The 18,939-nt window shown below is 33.5% G+C and overlaps 1 protein-coding gene and 1 long non-coding RNA gene across 3 annotated transcripts in view; one reads left to right on the top strand and one right to left on the bottom strand.

Moving 5' to 3' along the window:
• Positions 1–18,939, top strand: part of LOC102157568 (uncharacterized) — a 1,229,235-nt gene that overhangs the window by 810,648 nt on the left and 399,648 nt on the right. The window lies entirely within an intron of this gene.
• The window catches only part of LOC146405644 (uncharacterized), a 290,811-nt gene that overhangs the window by 270,708 nt on the left and 1,164 nt on the right, over positions 1–18,939 (bottom strand). The window contains exons 2-3 of the long non-coding RNA XR_014838368.1: positions 12,217–12,259; positions 349–477 (exon numbers count right to left, since the gene is read on the bottom strand). This is a non-coding gene — a long non-coding RNA (uncharacterized LOC146405644). The remainder of the gene's footprint in view (positions 1–348; positions 478–12,216; positions 12,260–18,939) is intronic.

The following is an 18,939-nucleotide window of genomic DNA, read 5'->3' as shown; positions in this document are numbered from 1 at the left end:
TAAAACCTTACAATAATGATTGGAACACTGGTAAATTTAGTTTAGTTTTTGTTTTGTTTTGTTCTTTTCTGCCAGAATGAAGCTATACAATAATTTTGTAAACTTTGAATACTTATTTTAACATTTAATGCGTATCAGCTAGGGTCAGACATGGGTAGGTGATAGACATAAAAATGAGTTAAACAGTCTCTGTCCCCATGGAACACCTCCTTACCTACTCAAAGACATACTTCAGCAATCCCCCCCTGTTTCCTTCATTTTCAGTGTTTCTTCCACTGTACAAACACAACATTCTCCATCTTTAAAACAAATCTCCCTCATGATCCATCTCATTGATTATCTACTTACCATGATGGCACATTTCTCCTCTGCCTTGCAGCAAAATTCCCAGAAATAGATTCTGTATGCATCTCAATTTCCTCCTTCTCTTTTCTCTTCTTTTCCCTTGAATCAATGCTAGTCAGCCTTTTCATTATTCTGAAATTCAAAATTTATCTTGTCAAAGGATAGGAGACCGGGACATTTATGATCTTGAGTCCCATCTTCTCATTTTGAATAATTGCTGTGGGATTCTTGATTTCATACACTACTAGGGCTGGAGTGAATTTGTTTCATTTTGGAAAAAAAACCTTGAAGCAGTTAAGTAGAAAAACTTGGGAAGATTTTAGCATTGATTGGAATTGTCTACCACAATTTCAGCCGAGCCTAGACATTGGCCAAGAGGATATGATGCACAAGACACACAAAGTGTCTGCTTTTAGCTGTTCCTTGTTTGCTCTATCTTACTCTCTTTTTATGAATTCTCATCATTTTCCTAACTGTTAAATTGGCATGCCCTAGGAGTTAATCCTTAGACCTTTCTCTTTTTTTAAGTACGCTTACTACCTATCTGACCTTATGCAGCCAACAGTTGTTTTGAAATCATGTATATAATGTTAAATTTGAACTTTATCTTTACCTCTTTCCTGAATTCTAGACCAATACATGAGATACCTACACAATATCTCTACCTGAATGCTAGTTCAAAGCCAAACACTTGACACATATTTACCATACAGCCCAGCAATTCTTCTGTAAGGAGAATAAAAACAAGGAATAAAAATATGTTTTTACAAAGAATTGTATGTGAATGTTCAAAATTGCATTATTTATAATAGCCCCAAAGTTGGAAAACAACAAAGAAAGAAATGGTAACATATCTGTTTAATGAAATACTATTCAGCAATAAAAAAGGGATGAAGTACTGATACATAGTATAACATGGATGAATCTCAAAACATAACACTAAGTGAAAGGAGCCAGATAAAAATGTCTATATATTGTATGATTCTATTTATATGAAATGTCCAGAATAGGCAAATCTACCAAATTGCTTCAGGCATGAGATAGATATAGAATTTTCTGCACAAGGGCACAAAAGATCTTTTAGGGGATAACGGAAATGGAATAAAATTAGATTGATGACTATACAACTCTAATTTTACTAAAAATCATTAAATTATATATACTTATAGAGTGAAATTTAAGTTAGGTAATGAGTATTTTAATAAAAGTGTTAAAAATACATAACTTTGATTTTTTGCTTTAAATTGTCTTCTCTCTGCCTCAGGTCAGGATATATGAGCTCTGTTTTATCAGTTACTTGGGCAAAGAAATCTTAGAATCCTTTTTGACTCTTCTCTTTTCCATCACATATCCAATTGTTAACCTTTGCTGTTAATAATTTCCTTTCCCACTACTACTCTAGGAAGACCACCAATTCTTGTACTGTCTATCATAATAGCCCTCTTATCAGTATCCATGCATTTATTCTTACCATTTTGTGATTATTTTCCATATAACAAATTGTCCATATAACCCAAAGCAATCTACAGATTCAATATCATCCCTATCAAAATGCCAATGGCATATTTCACAGAACTATAACAAATAATCCTAAAAATGGCCAAAAAATATTGAGAAAGAAGTAAAAAGCTGGACGTATCATGTTCCCTAGTGTCAAACTATACTAAAAAGCTGCAGTAATCAAAGCAGTATGGTACCAGCACTTGTGTCTGTTTTCGACCCATAGCTTAATGGAACTGAATTGAGAGCCCAGAAATAAACTTATATATATGTGGAAAATTAACCTATGACAAAGAAGCAAAGAACATGCAGTGGAGTGAGGATAGTCTCTTCAATAAATTGTATTGGGAAGCTAGACAGCCACATGTAAAAGGATGACCACTGTCTTACGTTATACACAGAAATTAACTCAAAGTGAATTAAAGACTTGAATGTAAGACCTGAGTCCATAAATTCCTAGAATGATGTTGGTCTTAGCAATGTTTTTGTGAATGTGACTCCAAAGGCAAGGGAAGCAAAAGCAAAATTAAAGAAGTATGACCACATCAAAATAAAAAGCTTCTGAACATCTAAGGACACCATCAGCAAAATGAAAAGACAACCTACTGAATTTAAGATTACTAACAAATCATATATCTGATAAAGGCTTAATATCTAGTATAAATAACTTATACAATTTAATGTCCACAAAATGTACAATCCAGTTAAAATGGGCAGAGGACTTGAATAGTCATTTTTCCAAAGAAGACATGCAGTAGGACAACAGGTAGATGAAAAGATGCTCAACATCACTAATCACCAGGGAAATACAAATCAAAACCACAGTGAGATATCACCACACACCTTTTAGAATAGCTATTATTGAAAAGACAAGATATAAAAATATTGAAGAGGATATGGAGAAAAGGGAAAGCTTGCATACTGTTTTGGGAAGTGTAAAATGGTGCAGTCACTATGGAAAAAACTATGGAGATGCCTCAAAAATTACCAGAACTACCATAGGACCTAGCTATCATATCAACTCTTGGATATTTATCTGAAAAACATGAAAACACTAATTTAAAAAATCTATGCACCTCTATGTTCATTGCAACTTTTATAATATAGTCAAGATGTGAAAACAACATAAGTGTCCAATGATGGGTGAATGAGTAAAAAAGCACACACACAGAATGGAATACTACTCAGCTATAAAAAATATTCTTCCAACAAGTAGATACAGCTTGAGAATATTATGCTAAGTGAAATAAATCAGACAAGGACATAGAGCACCATTATTTCATATACTATTATTTCACTCAGATGGAATCTAAAATAATAAAATAAACTCAGAAAGAGAACTGATTAGTGGTTATCAGAGAGGTAAGGGGTTGGGAGATGGACAGAATGGGTAAGAGAGATCAACTGTATAGTGTATGGCTCTTAACACAAATGGGCATATACTATGTTTGTTTTGTCTGTATCTACCAATAAAGACAGGGAATTTAACTCTTGACACATCTATATGCAAAGCAACTAGAATAGCACTTGGCAGATAATAAGTAGTCAACAAATTTAGGTGTCCATCCATCCATCAATTTGTTCATTCTTCCATTCAACATTTTTCCTTTGAAAGTTTCTAGATTTCAAATCACATGTAGTGACACTGTCAATGTATCAAGTAGTGTATTTTTAGAAGGCAAGTGGAAAAAGAGAAGCATGTGTATGGTGAAGTTAACAGAGACAAATTGACAGAAATAGATATGTGTCTGTAGACTAATAATAGCAGGATAAGTTGGATAGAAGCTCAGTTGCTGAATTTGTATCCCTGAGTGACAAGCCCACCCACCCAACTGGAGTTTAGGAAAAAGGTTAAGTCAAGAGACAGTACTTGGGACTCAACTGGCTGGAGGTGATAGTTAAAACTGACGTATCCTGAGTTCCTGTCAGCAGCTGCTCCTACATGCTCCAGAACTCCCCATTAACATTTAAACTGACTGTCAAGTCCATAATTTTGTCCTCTCTTCCATTGATTGCCTTCTTCCTTTTAAAATGTTGAAGTCTTTTCTGTCCAGTGGCACATTTACCATTATCTACACAGTTCTCCAGTATTTTTTTTTTTCATTTTCAAATGATTTCACTTTACTATCTAGCCTTACTCCATCTTATTTTTTTCCCTTCATTCCTCTGCTTCCTTAGCATGTTATCTCATTTCAGCCATATTCAGTGGGAGAACTCTGATTGTGAATTTTGGTCAAAACCACTCTTCTTTACTTCCATTTAGCTGCCTCTATGTTTCAGTGTCTAATCACCTGCTCAGTGGGTAGCATGACCCTATGCAATAGAATTTTTCTAGAGGGAATCTTCTGTAAAATATTTAGATTTTGCACTTGCTTGAAAATATTTGAAACTGGGAGAATTTAAGCAAACTGAAAAAAAATTATTTATAGAACCTTATAAGAATCAATGAAGATATAGTTATGTACAGACATGGACACAAATTAATCTTTTAATCAATAAATATGTTTTAATTATTAATTATCTTAAAAAAACAAGCTTAGACCTATTGAATTTATAGTCTGATTGAAACAGGAAAAGCAAACGTGGAAGTTTGAAGAGGGATCATGAAAAAATAAGAAGTAGGTTCTAATTTAATTAAAAATTAAAGACATGGAGAATTAAGAGAAAAGGAAAAATGGCCATTCAGGAAAGATAAAAATAATCAGGGAAATACAGTAGATATAAAAGATCTGTCATTCTCATTGTAGGAGTGTGCTATTACCAAGCATTACAGTTTTAAATTATAACAAAAGAAAAAAATTGCATAGAGAACATCATGAACAAATCTTTAAAAATATATTAATGAAACAGAAAATTAATTTCATTCATGCAAGAAAAAAATAAAAGCATTTCAAACAATTGTGCTGTGCAATATCATTTATAAACTTGCCTAGATCTTTAGGTAAATGATTTTGATATGTACACAAGAATATCCAAACAATACATACAAAATTAGGAAGAAAATCTTCTGGTATAACAGCTAGTGATTTATCATAGAATTAGTAGAGCTCAAGTGCTTCATATTACTTAGGCCTGATGTGTAAATTGATGGACATTCCAAAACAATTCCAAAACAATTACATATAACAATTATATATAACATGTTTAATAATTATATATGACATGTTTCTATTATATATATATATAATTATGCATATAATTAGATAACTATACATTGCATCACGTTGTAGCATAATTTTATGCTAAAATGTCCTATACTACTTATATTTATCTATACTTATAAAGTTTATAAAATGTATTTGTCACTATTTGCACTTCCTCAATGAGGAAAACAGAATTAACAGTATTAAGAAATATTAAGCAACTTCCAGATCACATAGTAGGCCTTAAAATAAGGTCTTAGTGAATCCCGAAAACTGATATTCTCTTTACTGTAGTATATATGTGAATCACATGAGGATATAAATTACATGTATTAATTGTCTTTCTATCTCAGAATGTAACCTGTGATTACAGTTCCATATCCACTGTAGGTGACAATTGATTGGGCTAAAATTTGTGAACTTGGAGTCTGCAGTTAAAAAGCAAATATTGTTACAATAAGATACAGTTATCTTTGGCTATCAAATTTCCTGGCTTAAGGTAGTCTATCAGACCAATATCTAACAGTCACCAGAAGGAAGAAGGAAGATGGAACAGAAGTCTGGGAGTATTGTTCCTCCCTGGAAAGCAGAGCTGGTAAAGGACTCCCTCCTGCCAGGGCTCTTTGCATGGCTTCAGATGGGGAGGGGAGGGCATTGAGCTCCTTAGCTAAGGGAACAGGTACCAAAATGGGAAAGGAAGTTTGAATCCATCAAAAGCAAATTTTTTGAATCTCTTATAGTGCCTTGGATTTGGTGCTTTATACTAGGGCATTAAGCCAAAATTCAACCCAGTATGCTAGCATACTTCACTGATTCGACCATGCATATATTTTCACATTTTAAACTGGTTAAAATCAGAATGTGTATTACATTTTATATAAGAGAGCATTGCATCATAGTTAAATTGGCAGAATTTTTATTTCTTAATAGTGGTGTATTTTATAATTGATAGTAACTTACATTTAATGAAGGACCATTAAGCAAAGTTCATCTGAGAACCAAAAGACAACATGTATGGGTCTATTCTTAGATGTTAGTCATCATCTCTTGGAGTGCAAATCCTATTCTGATCTAAATTTTTTTAGTCTTTAATTACAAGACTAGTATCTTATAAATGTGTCATTCAAGTTCTTTATCTGTTCCATTCCTCTATGAAGATGATGTGATGTTAATTGAGCAAAAAAAGAGTTAAAACATTCCATTTACATGAGCAATATATATAAAAGCTATGAACTCTTCATGGTATTTAAAATAGAATTTTAAAAATCTCATAAGATTCAGGATACTTTTACTTTTTAGTGAATTTTCAAATTTTGCAAGATGTTTGATTTTTAGAAGCTTCTGTAGTCAAAAGAAATATTTTAAATAAGTAGCTGGTCTGAGATAAAGCCTGAGTTCAATCTGAAAGAAAGTCTTCAGTCTAACAAATTGAGAGCTGCTTAAACTCTGAAAGCAAAAGCCCTGAGCTGTATGTTTCTAGCTGGATTCTCAGTTTTTGTTTTGTTTTTTAATAAGGCATAGTTTCCCATGCAGTAACATATGGTTTCAATATTTGAGCATTCTCAGCCATTTTCCCCATATGTTTGTTGTAATCAACTAACCACACATGGCCAAATTCTGCCCTTGGATGAGCACAGAGAACGCTCACTGGGGTCGAGGAAAACAAGCATATTTCATGCAGCAATCTATGGTCCTTAAACTAGGCTTCTGTCACTATGTGTACAATAATAAACAGTGCAAATGAATGATTATTAATACATTTTTGAAATGACTCTATTGCAGAAGCTCTTTTGCTCTTAGGATCTCTGAGATCAGCTGTTTGACAAAAAAGTGTTGAAAGACTTGAGGAAAGTTGTGGGCACTGATGTGCTTGCATTGATGTGGGGGATGGGGAGAGTCAAAATCATTTGTAATGTGGTGTGTCAGAGTCATTCACAGCATAATCACTTATTTCAGTCATTCCCCAATTTAGCAATCTTCTAGGCACTGAGTATACATTGTCTGTTCTCATGAAGCTCCTATTCTAGATATGAAATACCAATAATAAACAAGTAAAGAAATAAACCAGGAAGTTTATGTAAGTGAAATAAAACTGGATAATGTTATTTATAGTGATAGGAATATTTTTGCAAGGGTAATTAGAGAAAGTCCTCTTTCTGAAGAAGCAATATATGACCTGAGAACACCATGATGAGAATGATCCAGCCACATGAAACCTGCAGTAGAAGTAAGAATATGCTAAATAAGTGGAAGGTCCTAATGCTTGGATAACCTCATGGTTCTAGAGGGAGGCGGGATTGGAAGTACAGGGAGAGAACAGATTTTGCAGCTTCAGGTAGACCATGGTAAAGTTTGCGGATATTAGTTTAAGCACACTGGAGTATTTTAAGCAAAAGAGTAAAGGAAAATTATTCACTTATACATTTATATTTAAATACCTCATTAGATTTGCTTTGCCAAACAAATGACCACCATAGCAGTAGCTATTTAGGATAGCAATGGAAAACAGAATTCCACTATTTAATGGGAATAGAAATTATGACGCTGGCAGGGATATTTGATACATTAGAAATCTGGGACCTGATTTTGGTTTTTGGGGATGCAATTACTCCAGGCATAAGGCCCTTGACTACTTACATACAATCTAAGAAGAAATTTCCCTGTGAGCTCTAAAGGGAAAAGTAAGACAATGATCTACATGTGAATCTCACACAGTTAACATAAACACACCTACATCTATGATAATTATTAGGGAGATTTGAATGAAAGCTGTTGTGGTAATAGAATTTTTTGACAGGTAAGGATTTTTGAAAATTGAAAAAATGATGCATTTGGAAATCATAAAGTGATTTCCAAAATTGAAGGTTGACAGATGCATATACAATAAATCTTCTACCAACCCTGTGCAATTTTACTTAGGATCATTTTTTCTTCTCTTTAAATGTGATATAGTGACATTTATACATCAATATTAAGGGTATTATAATTCTTTGAAGGAGGTTTAATTTTCAAAATAGCAAAAGGAAATTTTTGACATATAAGAATGTAATTACCCAGCATTAATATTCCTTCTTGTTCTCTAAGATGGTAATAAAAGTAAAATCATAGAAATAAAAAATAAATGTTTGGTAACATTTAACAAATATTTGTAGGTAGATTTATTTTCCAAATATCTATTGTCTATTTTCAGTTTTTAAGGTCCTCATTAAGGTCTATGGCACTTAAAAATAGTTATATATGTTCAGTGACATATAAAGATTTATATCAAATCAAGATTGCTTTAATACAGAAATGTATAATCTGATAAATGTAGGATGATGGAACTTTGTAGTGAGATTATGAGAGATCCTGGGTTTTCTAATTTAATTTGTAGGTAAACAGAAGAATTGTCTGTTTGTTCGTTTGTTCGTTTATTTATTTATTTTCTTTTTAGGGACGTACTCACGGCATATGGAAGTTCCCAGCCTAGGGGCCTAATCAGAGCTAGAGCTTCCGGCCTACGCCACAGCCACAGCAATGCCAGATTTGAGCCATGTCTGCAACCTACACCACAGCTCAGGGCAACACAGGATCCTTATCCGACTGAGCAAGGCAAGGGATTGAACCCTCAACCTCATGGTGGCTAGTCGGATTCGTTTCCACTGCGCCACAGTGGGAACTCCAAGAATTGTCTATTGACTGCATTAGTCAGACAGTGTAATTTATACTCTGGTAACACAACAATCCCAAATTCCAATGGCTCAAAACAACAAAGTTCATTTCTCCTTTATGCTTAACGAGGTTGTCAGTATGGTTTTTAGTATATTTGCAGTATTTGCAGCCATCACCACTACCTAATTCCTTTACCACCACCCCTAAAGTTATACTTTACATGTTAACAACAACTCCTAATTCCTGCTCTTCCTACCCACAGGCAAATGTTAATCTACTTTCTGTCTCTATGGAATTGCCTATTCTGGATGTTTCACATAAGTAGAGTCATACAATATGTAGTCTTTTGTTACTTTTTTTATTCACTTAGTCTAATATATTGAATATTCATCCACGTCAAAACATGTATTAATATTTCATTCCTTTTTATTGTTCAATAATATTTCATCATGGAAATGGGTATCCCACATTTCTTTACCCATTAATCAGTTGATGGCCATTTGGATTATTTCCACTTTTTGGATATTATAATAATCCTATTATGAACATGTGTATATACATTTCTCTGTGCACATATTTCCATTTCTTTTGGGTTTATACCTAAAGGTGGAGTAGTGGTGATATATGGTATCTCTGTATGTCAGCTAGAAACAGCCTCACCATTTTATATTCCCACCAGCCATGTATGTGACTTCAACTTCTTCACATCCTCAACAATACTTGTTAGATTTTTCTGTCTCTTTCTCTTTTTTTAATGGACATCCCTATGGTGTGAAGTGGTATCTCACTGTGGTTTTGACTTACATTCTTCCAATGATGAATGATACTGATAATCTCATTCTTATGAGTTTGTTGGCCATTTGCATATCTTCATTAGAAAAATGTCTATTTTACCCATTTTGTAATTGAGTCATTTCTCTTTAAGAGTTATTTTTATATTCTGGATACTAGATGCTTATCAGATAAATAATTTGCACATATTTTATGGATTCTGTAATTGTCTTTCATTTTATTGATAATATCTTCTGAAGAACAACATTTTTATATTTAGATAAAGTCTAATTCATCTTTTTTTTTTTCATTTGTAACTTTTGCTTTTGGTGTCATACCTAAGAAATCTTTGACAAATCCAAAGTCATGTGAATTTACTATAAGTCCCTCTAAGATTTTCATAGTATTAGCTCTTACATTTATGTTTGTGATACTTTCTGAGTTTATTTTTATATATTGTGTGAGGGATTCAACTTAATTCTCTTGCATGTGGATATTAAGTTTCCCCAAATCTGTTGAAAATATTATAATTCCCCATTGAATACCCTTGGTTGAACTTTTGTCAAAAATCATTTGACCACAGATGAACAGGTTTATTTCTCAAATCTTACTTTTTCCCTTGATCTATATATCTAGCCTCATGCCAGTACCATATTGTACTGATTATTATAGATTTATAGTAAGTTTTATAATAGGGAAAGGTAAGTCCTCCAACCTTATTCTTATTTTTCAAGATTGATTTTGCTATCTACAGTCCTTTGCATTCCATCATAAATTTTAGAATGAGTTTGTTCTTTTCTATAAAGAAGGAACCTGGAATTTTCATAGTTATTACACTGAATCTGAACATCATTTGGGAAATATTGCCATCTTAAAACTTTGTTCTATTAACAGAGGATATCTTTCCATTTATTTAACTTTAATTTATTTAATATATTTTCTAGTTTTCAGCATACAAGCATTGCAATTCTTTTGGTTACAATCTTTTTGCTAAATATATTATTCCTTTTGAGGCTACTGAAAAATAGGAAAGTTTTCTTAATTTCATTTTCAGATTGTTCATGACTAGTATATATAAATATAGTTGAATATTTGTATATTAATATTGTATCCTGTAACTTTACTGAACACATCAGCTCTGATTATATGGTCTGTGTGTATATTATATATTATATATATTATATATATATAATCATGCCATCTGAAAATTGTTTTACTTCTTCATTTCCAGTCTGGATAATTTATCTTTCCTGCATAAATGTCCTGGCTAGAAATCCTATACAGTGCTGAATAAAAGTGAAAAGATCAGATATTCTTGTGGGTTTCCCATCTTAGAAAGTTTTCAGTCTTTCATCATTAAGTGTGAAGTTAGTTGTGGGTTTTTTTGAGATGTCCTTTATCAGGTTGAGGATATTTCCTTCCATTCCTAGTTTGTTGGGTATTAGTTCTGAAAGTGTGTTGGATTTTGTCAAATGCTTTTTCTGTATCTATTGAGATGATCATATTTTTTTATTCTGTTAGTATGATGTATGATATTGATTGATTTTAATATGCTTAACAAATCTTGCATTCCTGGAATACATCCCACTTGGTAATGATATATCATCCTTTTTACTAAAGCATACTAAAGTTTGTTTGTTAGTATTTTATCTATAGTCATAAAAATGTTGACTTGTGACTTTATTATAATATATTTGAATTTAGAATTAGGGTAACACTGTCTTCATAGAATGAATTAAGAATCAGTCATTTATTTTCTATTTTTTTTTTCTTTTTGGAGAAGTTTGAAAAGGATTGGTATCAATTATTTTTTAAACATTTGGTATAATACATCAATGAAACAATCTGGCCCTGGGCTTTTCTTTATTAAATGTTTTTCTATTACTAACTCAATCTGTTTAGGTCTATTCAGATTTTCTCTTTCTTCTTGAATCAGTTTTAGTAGGTTGTGTGTTTTTAAGAATTTGTGCAGTTCATTCAGGTTACATAATTTGTTGTAATAGGATTACTTATAGTATTCCCTTATACTTCTTTTTACTTCTGTAAAGTGAGAAGTAATGCCACTACCATAATTCTTGATTTTAGTAGTCTTCTCTCTTTTTCCTTTATCAGTATATTTAGAGATTTTTCTGTTTGTTTTTAGGAATTTCTCTATTTTTTTATTCCCTTTTTCAGTTATTTCTGTCTAAATCTTTATTTCCTTCCTTCTTTTTGCTTTGAGTTTAATTTTCTCCTCTTTTTCCAGGTCTTTAAGGCAGAAAATTGATTTACAGTCTTTGTCCTTTATTAAAGTGGATATTTGGCTCTAGATCTAGATATAGACCTTTTTTTTTTCTTTAAGGATGGTTTTATTGTATTACACAAGTACTGATCTCTTGTGCTTTTGTTTTTATTCACCTCAAGTATCTTCTAATTTCTCTTGTGATTTCTTCTTTGCTCATTTATTATTTAGGAGCATGTTGTTTAATTTCCACATAATTTTGAATTTTCCAGTTTAAATATCAACCTAGTAGTTATCAGAAATACTAAAAGCCTTTTATACAATATATGTCTTCAAATTGGGCAAAGCAACAAGATCTGTGAAGGTGATATCTGGAGCCCTGGAAGACCCTGTCCAACCCCATTACTACCATCTTGCATCTTCTTTACTTTCTCCTATACCCTGTGAAGGTAATTTGACAGGATGTTATTTGAGGAGAAAGATAAAAGTGAAGATGGTGTCTACTCTAATTTTTCTGTCAAATGTTACTTCAGGCAGGAAAACACATCCTTAAGGGTCATTCCAGCAAGTTATATCTTTACTTACTGTTGTCTCCCACCTTCCCAGCTTCATCCCCTACTGTCTGGACCTGGTGAATGAAGAGAGTAAAACTTAGATACTGGCTATTTTAAAATGGTGGGGTGATTGAGTAGAACAATTTGCTCTTTCCACTAACACTGATAGTTCAATATTTTGATATCACAAAGCAGCATAAATTACTGATGATGATTCTATTGAAAGAAGTCTCCAGAGAACAAGAGTAAAACCTAGTTCACTTAGCAAACACATGCCCTGAGATTACAGTCAGTAAATTACTCACAATCTGTACTTGTCCTAACATTTAAAACACACACGAGGGGTTCTTGTTGTGGTTCAGCAGGTTAAGGACCCAACCCAGTTGTATCTGTGAAGATGTGGGTTTGATCTCTGGCCTTGCGTAGTGGGTTAAGGATCTGCTATTGCTGTAAGCTGTGGTGTGGGTCGCAGATACAGCTCAGATCCTGTGTTGCCATGGCTGTGGCATAGTCCTGCAGCTGCTGCTCTGATTCAGTCCCTGGCCCAGGAACTTACATATGCCACAGGAGCAGCTGTTGAAAAAAAAAAAAAAAAAAAGACGCATGAGTTGCGTATGTGCTTTTTTAAATAAATTCCTGTCTTAATGAAGTAAAAAAGAATGGCACCCTAGAATAGAGCATAATCCATTTTGCAGACTTTTTCATTAAAATACTGTGATAGCTTCTGTGCAGTAAGATTCCATGCTCATGTCCGGCTGCCCCTGCAACATGGCTCCAATGTAAATCACTGAAATATCTTTATTATTTGACCCAAGGGAAAGTGTAAGGCATGAGAAAAGAGTCAGCTCTTAATATATATTCAGTAAATTTTGTAGCCTAAGTTACTTGCACAGATAAAATGAACTTAGTAAATTACATTATTTTTCAGTTTTTATAGAACATCTTGGGTGTCAGTAGTTTCCAGAGTCTACACACATTCTTGTTAATGATGGGTGTGGTATATGCGTTAAGACTCGACAGGGTTGATGAAAAAGTTCAGATGAGGGCAAAACTTTGCCACGTGATTGAACTAAATCAAAAGGTGATGTGTTCCTACATCCTGGTAATGACCACAAAGGCTAAGTGTGAGTGTCACATAATGGATGTAGCGTTAATCCTATAGACGGGGCAGAAATCCTGGATAACTTTCTTTAGCACATAGTATGGTGCTTTGTACACAATGGACATTAACTGAATACTGTGGTTGACTACAAAAGAAATAGCAGAATAAGGGAATATAACACTAGAGAAGCAAAATTCTTTTTTAATAATTTTTTTTAGCCACTAAGAAACAAAAATTTCTGCTGCTCTTGCTATGCTAGGCTTTAAAATAATGATTTCATGTATTTTAAAGATAGAACCATATTAAAATCCATATTTAAGGAGAAAACAATGGAAAATAACCAGGGAAAATTCCTAGCATAGAAATGACCAAAGTAGTTTGGGGAAAGTAAAATATTCAGACAAGCCAGGAAGGTGAGGAGAATGCAGTGTGGGGATATTCTTCAAGAACAGTAATGTCTTTTTAGCATCAACTTATCCCAGGGTCAAATAAGAGAATGACTGAAAGTTACTCATGTGCAGCGTTGGTGGCAACAATTTTTGTAGATGATAAAAGTGGCAAAAGAGAGGAGAAAGAGGACTCAGGATAAGTATATGTTGGATGTCAGCAAGTTGAAGGAGTTGACTCTCAATGGTTTCTATTTTCCCTTTTGAGTGGGAGGAAAGGTTATTCCCGGGGTGTGGGGAATTGGAATTAGGATAAATGTTTTGGAGCAATGATACTGAGTTGGAAAGCGTTGCTATGAAGAATGGGTGAGAGAGCTGACTAGGCAGCCCTGTGGACCTCAGTAGTGTTGCAGAAATTGATGATAGAGGGTCATAAATATTTTAGTGGAGAACCAAGAACTGCTGTGAATTTTCCTCTTACACACTGGGTTTCTTTTGAAGATAAGGACTATATGTTAAGTCTCTAACCTCAGCAGATAATATAATGCCTATAACATAATCCTATATAATGATCTTCAATTATTTACTGTAAAACAAAATGCTAACCTATGTCACAAGATGTTAACGGCAACTATTGATTGTTATTCGTGGACATCAATAGATAAATAAACTTCCTTGTTTTCCTACTGTGCCAACTATGTCCCCAAACTCTTAATTACACTATAGTTCTCCCTTCTAATATCTCTTTCTCTGTGGTTCAGTATTTTCTCAGTTAAGTATTTTTCCAATCAAGAGGATTTAGAATACTAATCATCTATCAAAATTAGTAATTGCAAAATCTTTTAAATGGATATTCTTGGTATCCTGGCTGTATTTGATTAAAAAAAAAAAGACAACATCCTACTTGTATAGTGAAAGGTTTTTCTTAATTGGCATTTCCAAACTTTATTTCCATCACAGCCAAGATACTATGTCTTAACAGTAAGCAATTAGATTCAGTTTCAGTTTGTAAAATCAATATCTTTAGTGCTAGCTCAACAGTATTAGACATCTGTATTTCATGCTAACCAAATAGAAAATGCATCTATACCTTTTGTACCATAAGACTCTAGACAGCTTCATAGCCAAAACTTGAATTAAAATTCAAAATTGATTCAGTGAAAGACAACCAATGATCAAGGACATTGTCTCTGTTTTCTTAATGCCTTGTGATGACTTTTGTTTCCATGTGTATAGTTAGAAGTAAGCAATCATGATTATTCAAAAAAAAAAAAAAGAAGAAGAAAGGAGGAGTCTAGGCTTGCATTCTTCATAGACTAATGTGAAGGAATCAACTTCAGTGCATGATGGCCAATCTCAGCCATGTCATGGGACAGCTGGAACAAGGTATATTCCACATCACTTCAAAATAATTTCTGTACTTTTCCATTCATTTTAGCTATGTGAAAGAAGGAGACGGGCTGGGATTCAGGAAGATCACATAGCTGATGGCTTTCAAAATGAGACTATATGGGACGTATAAGAACATCAGGCCTTCATTCTAAACTGTGCAGACACTAGACGTCACTTAAAAAGTATGCCAGAGAAAAAATTGCCTGATCACAGCCATGCTTTAATATCTTTAATGCTTATCTATGATTAGGGGTAAAATGGCTTTAAATTTTTTTTTATTTTTTTTAGAAATTCTGGCTTTTCTGTGAAGATCAGCCTCTTCCTAAGCTACCTCAACTTCAAATATTCTGCTGGCAGTGTCTGCACAAGAGGCTGCTAGGCTTCAGTCTGCATGGGCCCTGGGATTCTACAGGGTCTAGAATCCTATGGTGCATGTCTATTCATTTCAAATAGTTTTCAAAAATAGAAAAAATGTGAGAGGATGAATGCTTAATATTAAATGAAAGGGATCTTGTGCTACAAAGCACACATTCTGCCTCCGTTGTATAGAATCATAATTTTGAGGTTGAAATTTATATTCTTAATGTAATTTCAAAGTGGAACATAGCTTTTAAAACAGTAAAACAATAAAGGTGGCCATGCATAGCTTACAGATATCGCCATGCTGATAATGCCTGCACTGAGGTGTCAGAGTTCTCCATGCATAGGTTACTTTTAAAGCCAGTCAAGATACCAAGATAAGTATTAAAACGCTTGAACCATACTCTGAGAAAATAAGGAGCAAGCAAGAGAAATGCCTATGAGTTTTGCATCAACACTTCTAATATTGAGACTTCAATTCTCATTTTGTTTCTGCCTGGGTTCTCTAGGCACTCTATAATGTTAATTATGTCTTACAATTCCAGGATATTATTAAGAATATGTGAACTCCTCATTTATATTATTTTCTATTTGCATTTTTCTTATATATCTTTAGAAATTGAATAAAAATAAAAGGTAAAAAATAAAAAATCTCCTTATGAATCACAATGGTGAGTATGGAATAGGCACTTGGCATAGAACCTTGTACCTAATTAATAGAATTTGGTGCTGATAATTATATATGTTTACTTTCCAAGCTCTAAGGCCATGAATAGATATCTAGTAGCAAATGTGGTGTCTTTAGTTGGAAAATGCAAATGAAAATTTTAGTAACCAGTCTTCCAACACGATGCTGGCCTTACAAATGAGAGGTGGTTTTGGAAATCAATTACCTCAACTTTCATTTTCCTTACCTGGGTAATATTTTCAAATGCATTAATGTTCAATTTAGGTTATTAAGTATATGACAAACCTGAATATCCATTGCACGTTTTATCTCATATTTTAACATTTTTATCTACTTACACAAAGAGACAGATGAAGAACATTTTTATTTTAGGATCAATTATACCATATTGATAAATGAAAATGACACTGTACCTTATTATTATCATTAATAAAACCATTCCTTCATTGGGAAACTTCTATCATTTTTTTCTGAAAGCTCAAGATTTTCCTCACTAGTATATGTCATTTATATTTAGGAAGCAACAAAAAATAAAGAAAGAAAGAGAAACAGTTTACACCATAAGTTTTACTATTGTCTTCTGCCTCCCAGCTCCCTCAACAAAAATAACAAAATTATTTGAACTCTCGGAAAGAGTTTGCTGTGATTAATTGCCTTTCTGGTGTGTGTGCTACACTTCATTTTATGATTAAGATTTCTGACTCAAGAAATTGTCAGCGAAAGATAATATATCAAAGTTTAAATATCAGTAATAAAACAGTACAGGAGATATTCTGTGACTACTTAGAACTGAAAGCATTTTATTGAAAAAGGTTTGTTTTCTTTGGCAGCCTTCCATGACCTCCTACTGTTGACAAAACTAGCAGCCTGTCCTGTTTGAAGTGTAACTGCGGCAGAAGCCGCTGCCTCAGAGCACTTACAGGATTTATTTCTAAATTAATATTTTCATCGAACACGCGATATACCTTACATAATCTTTAAATTATAGGAAAATGCTAGAAGGGTGTTCTGCGACTCACAGGCTGAAGTCAGGGTGGAGATTTATGGCTCTCTCAAGTCGGCATTTGTGACTGACCTACAGCACACCAGGACTGCTATTTCCCTTTCCTGATTCATGATAAGTGCAGCTGCCTCCAAATAAGCCCCCGGAGCCCATTAATGTTTAGTCCATTCCCTTATGGTAAATATGCACATCTCCAGTCTCACTTTTTCATGTTTAGCTATGATGAAGTTGAATAGAAAATCAGGTTGCCTTTGCTTACTTGAAATTCTTTGCCAAGAGCCTTGCCACCAAAGTGTGGGTGCCCCAAAGTCAATCTTTCCTCTGGCTTTAATTAAGGGGATGCTTGCTGGTATAGTTGAATCTCACTCCCCCCCCCCCTCCCACACACACATGCACGCACACACACAAATCACAAAATTGTTTTCCCCTTGCAACCTGGGTTTTAAGGTCCTGGTCTGTGATGCCTTCCGATGTTTCCCCCGCTGCCAGCACCATAGCTAATTAACAAAATTGCATAAAGATTGATATGAAGGTAAATATTAAAGGCACAAAAGGGAAAGGAAAGCAAATTATTTCAAATGTCAGAAAAGCCAAGACATTCATCTTCCCTGCCGCAATTTGTTTTTCATTAATAAAATATACATTGTTTTCTGCTCGGAAAAGTTATTAGTGGCAACACAGTCTGCATGAAGCTTTGTCTCTTTCGAAATGAAGTCTTTGTTTAGACATCGGTGATGGGGGTTTTGTGCCATTGTCTAATCTGTCAGATTAGATGAGCAAGTGTATTTAGGGGTGCAAAGATGTGCAGCCACACCTGCTGTGCAAAGCTGTGAATTCACAACTCTTCTGACTATTAAAATGTGTTATGCTGGGAGCTCTTTTGTTGTAATGGAACTGTTGGTGGTTACGTGTTTGAAGTGGCGCAAGTGTCAGGCCTTATTACAATCATAATAATCACTCCAAAAATAACCTCATATTTTGACCATTTCATGTTAATGTGAAGCAAATTAAAGGCTAAGCACCTAATAGATTTGGAGATGCTAAATTGATTTTTGCACTCAAATTTTTCTAAGCAAAAACAGAAGTCCATTAATGCAATAATATTCATGGTCCAGAAAAAACCTACAGTTGTCTGAAGAAGAGTTTTGAAATAATACAGGAAGCAAACAAAGGATACGCAACAAAATATGAAGCCAATGTTGTGACAGTAAAATTATTGTCAGGAGAATGATATTAAATGTGATCCTTAAAGAATGTTAATTATCACTTCTTTATTTGTTGATATTTGCGCTCTTCATATGAACATACCATGATATTTTATTCCGTCAGCTAAATATTGGATTTTGCCTAAGCAGAGATAATGCTTTCTATTTATCCCTAATTACAAGGCCATTTTTTTTTTTGCAGGTTCTATTATTTTACTGTGCTAAAATGCAGCTACATTTAATAACCTTTTATAACAAAACAAGATAATACTAACTGCCTCATTTATCAACTTATCACACGGTTTCTTAAACCTACTTTTCTACCTAATTTGTATTTTTGATAGTGTGTTTTCTTCCCTGTTTTGCATATTGGTACCCATTAAAGACTGTTGGAGTGACTGAGAAATCTATAGGAATTTCTTCGGCATAAGTTTGCACAGTATTTGCTGAAGAATAAGAATGTTATTTTTACAATATTCTAAAAAAAAAAAATAAAAAAACGTAAAAGGAAATGGAAAAAAAAAAAAAAAAGAACAAAATGGTAAGCCAAAAGAGCCTCTGTTGTCACTTTTATAACACTAAGCAGCTTGTGGCAGGTTTAATAGACCCTAATCTAGA

The sequence above is a fragment of the Sus scrofa genome, chromosome 2, assembly GCF_054392235.1.
Source record: "Sus scrofa isolate SSC_HxYL_T2T_F1_AM1 chromosome 2, Sscrofa_HxYL_maternal_Yorkshire_Landrace_v2.0, whole genome shotgun sequence".
NCBI lineage: Eukaryota > Metazoa > Chordata > Mammalia > Artiodactyla > Suidae > Sus > Sus scrofa.
The sequence above is the reverse complement of the archived record's forward strand: the minus strand, read 5'-3'. Positions and strand labels throughout refer to the sequence as shown.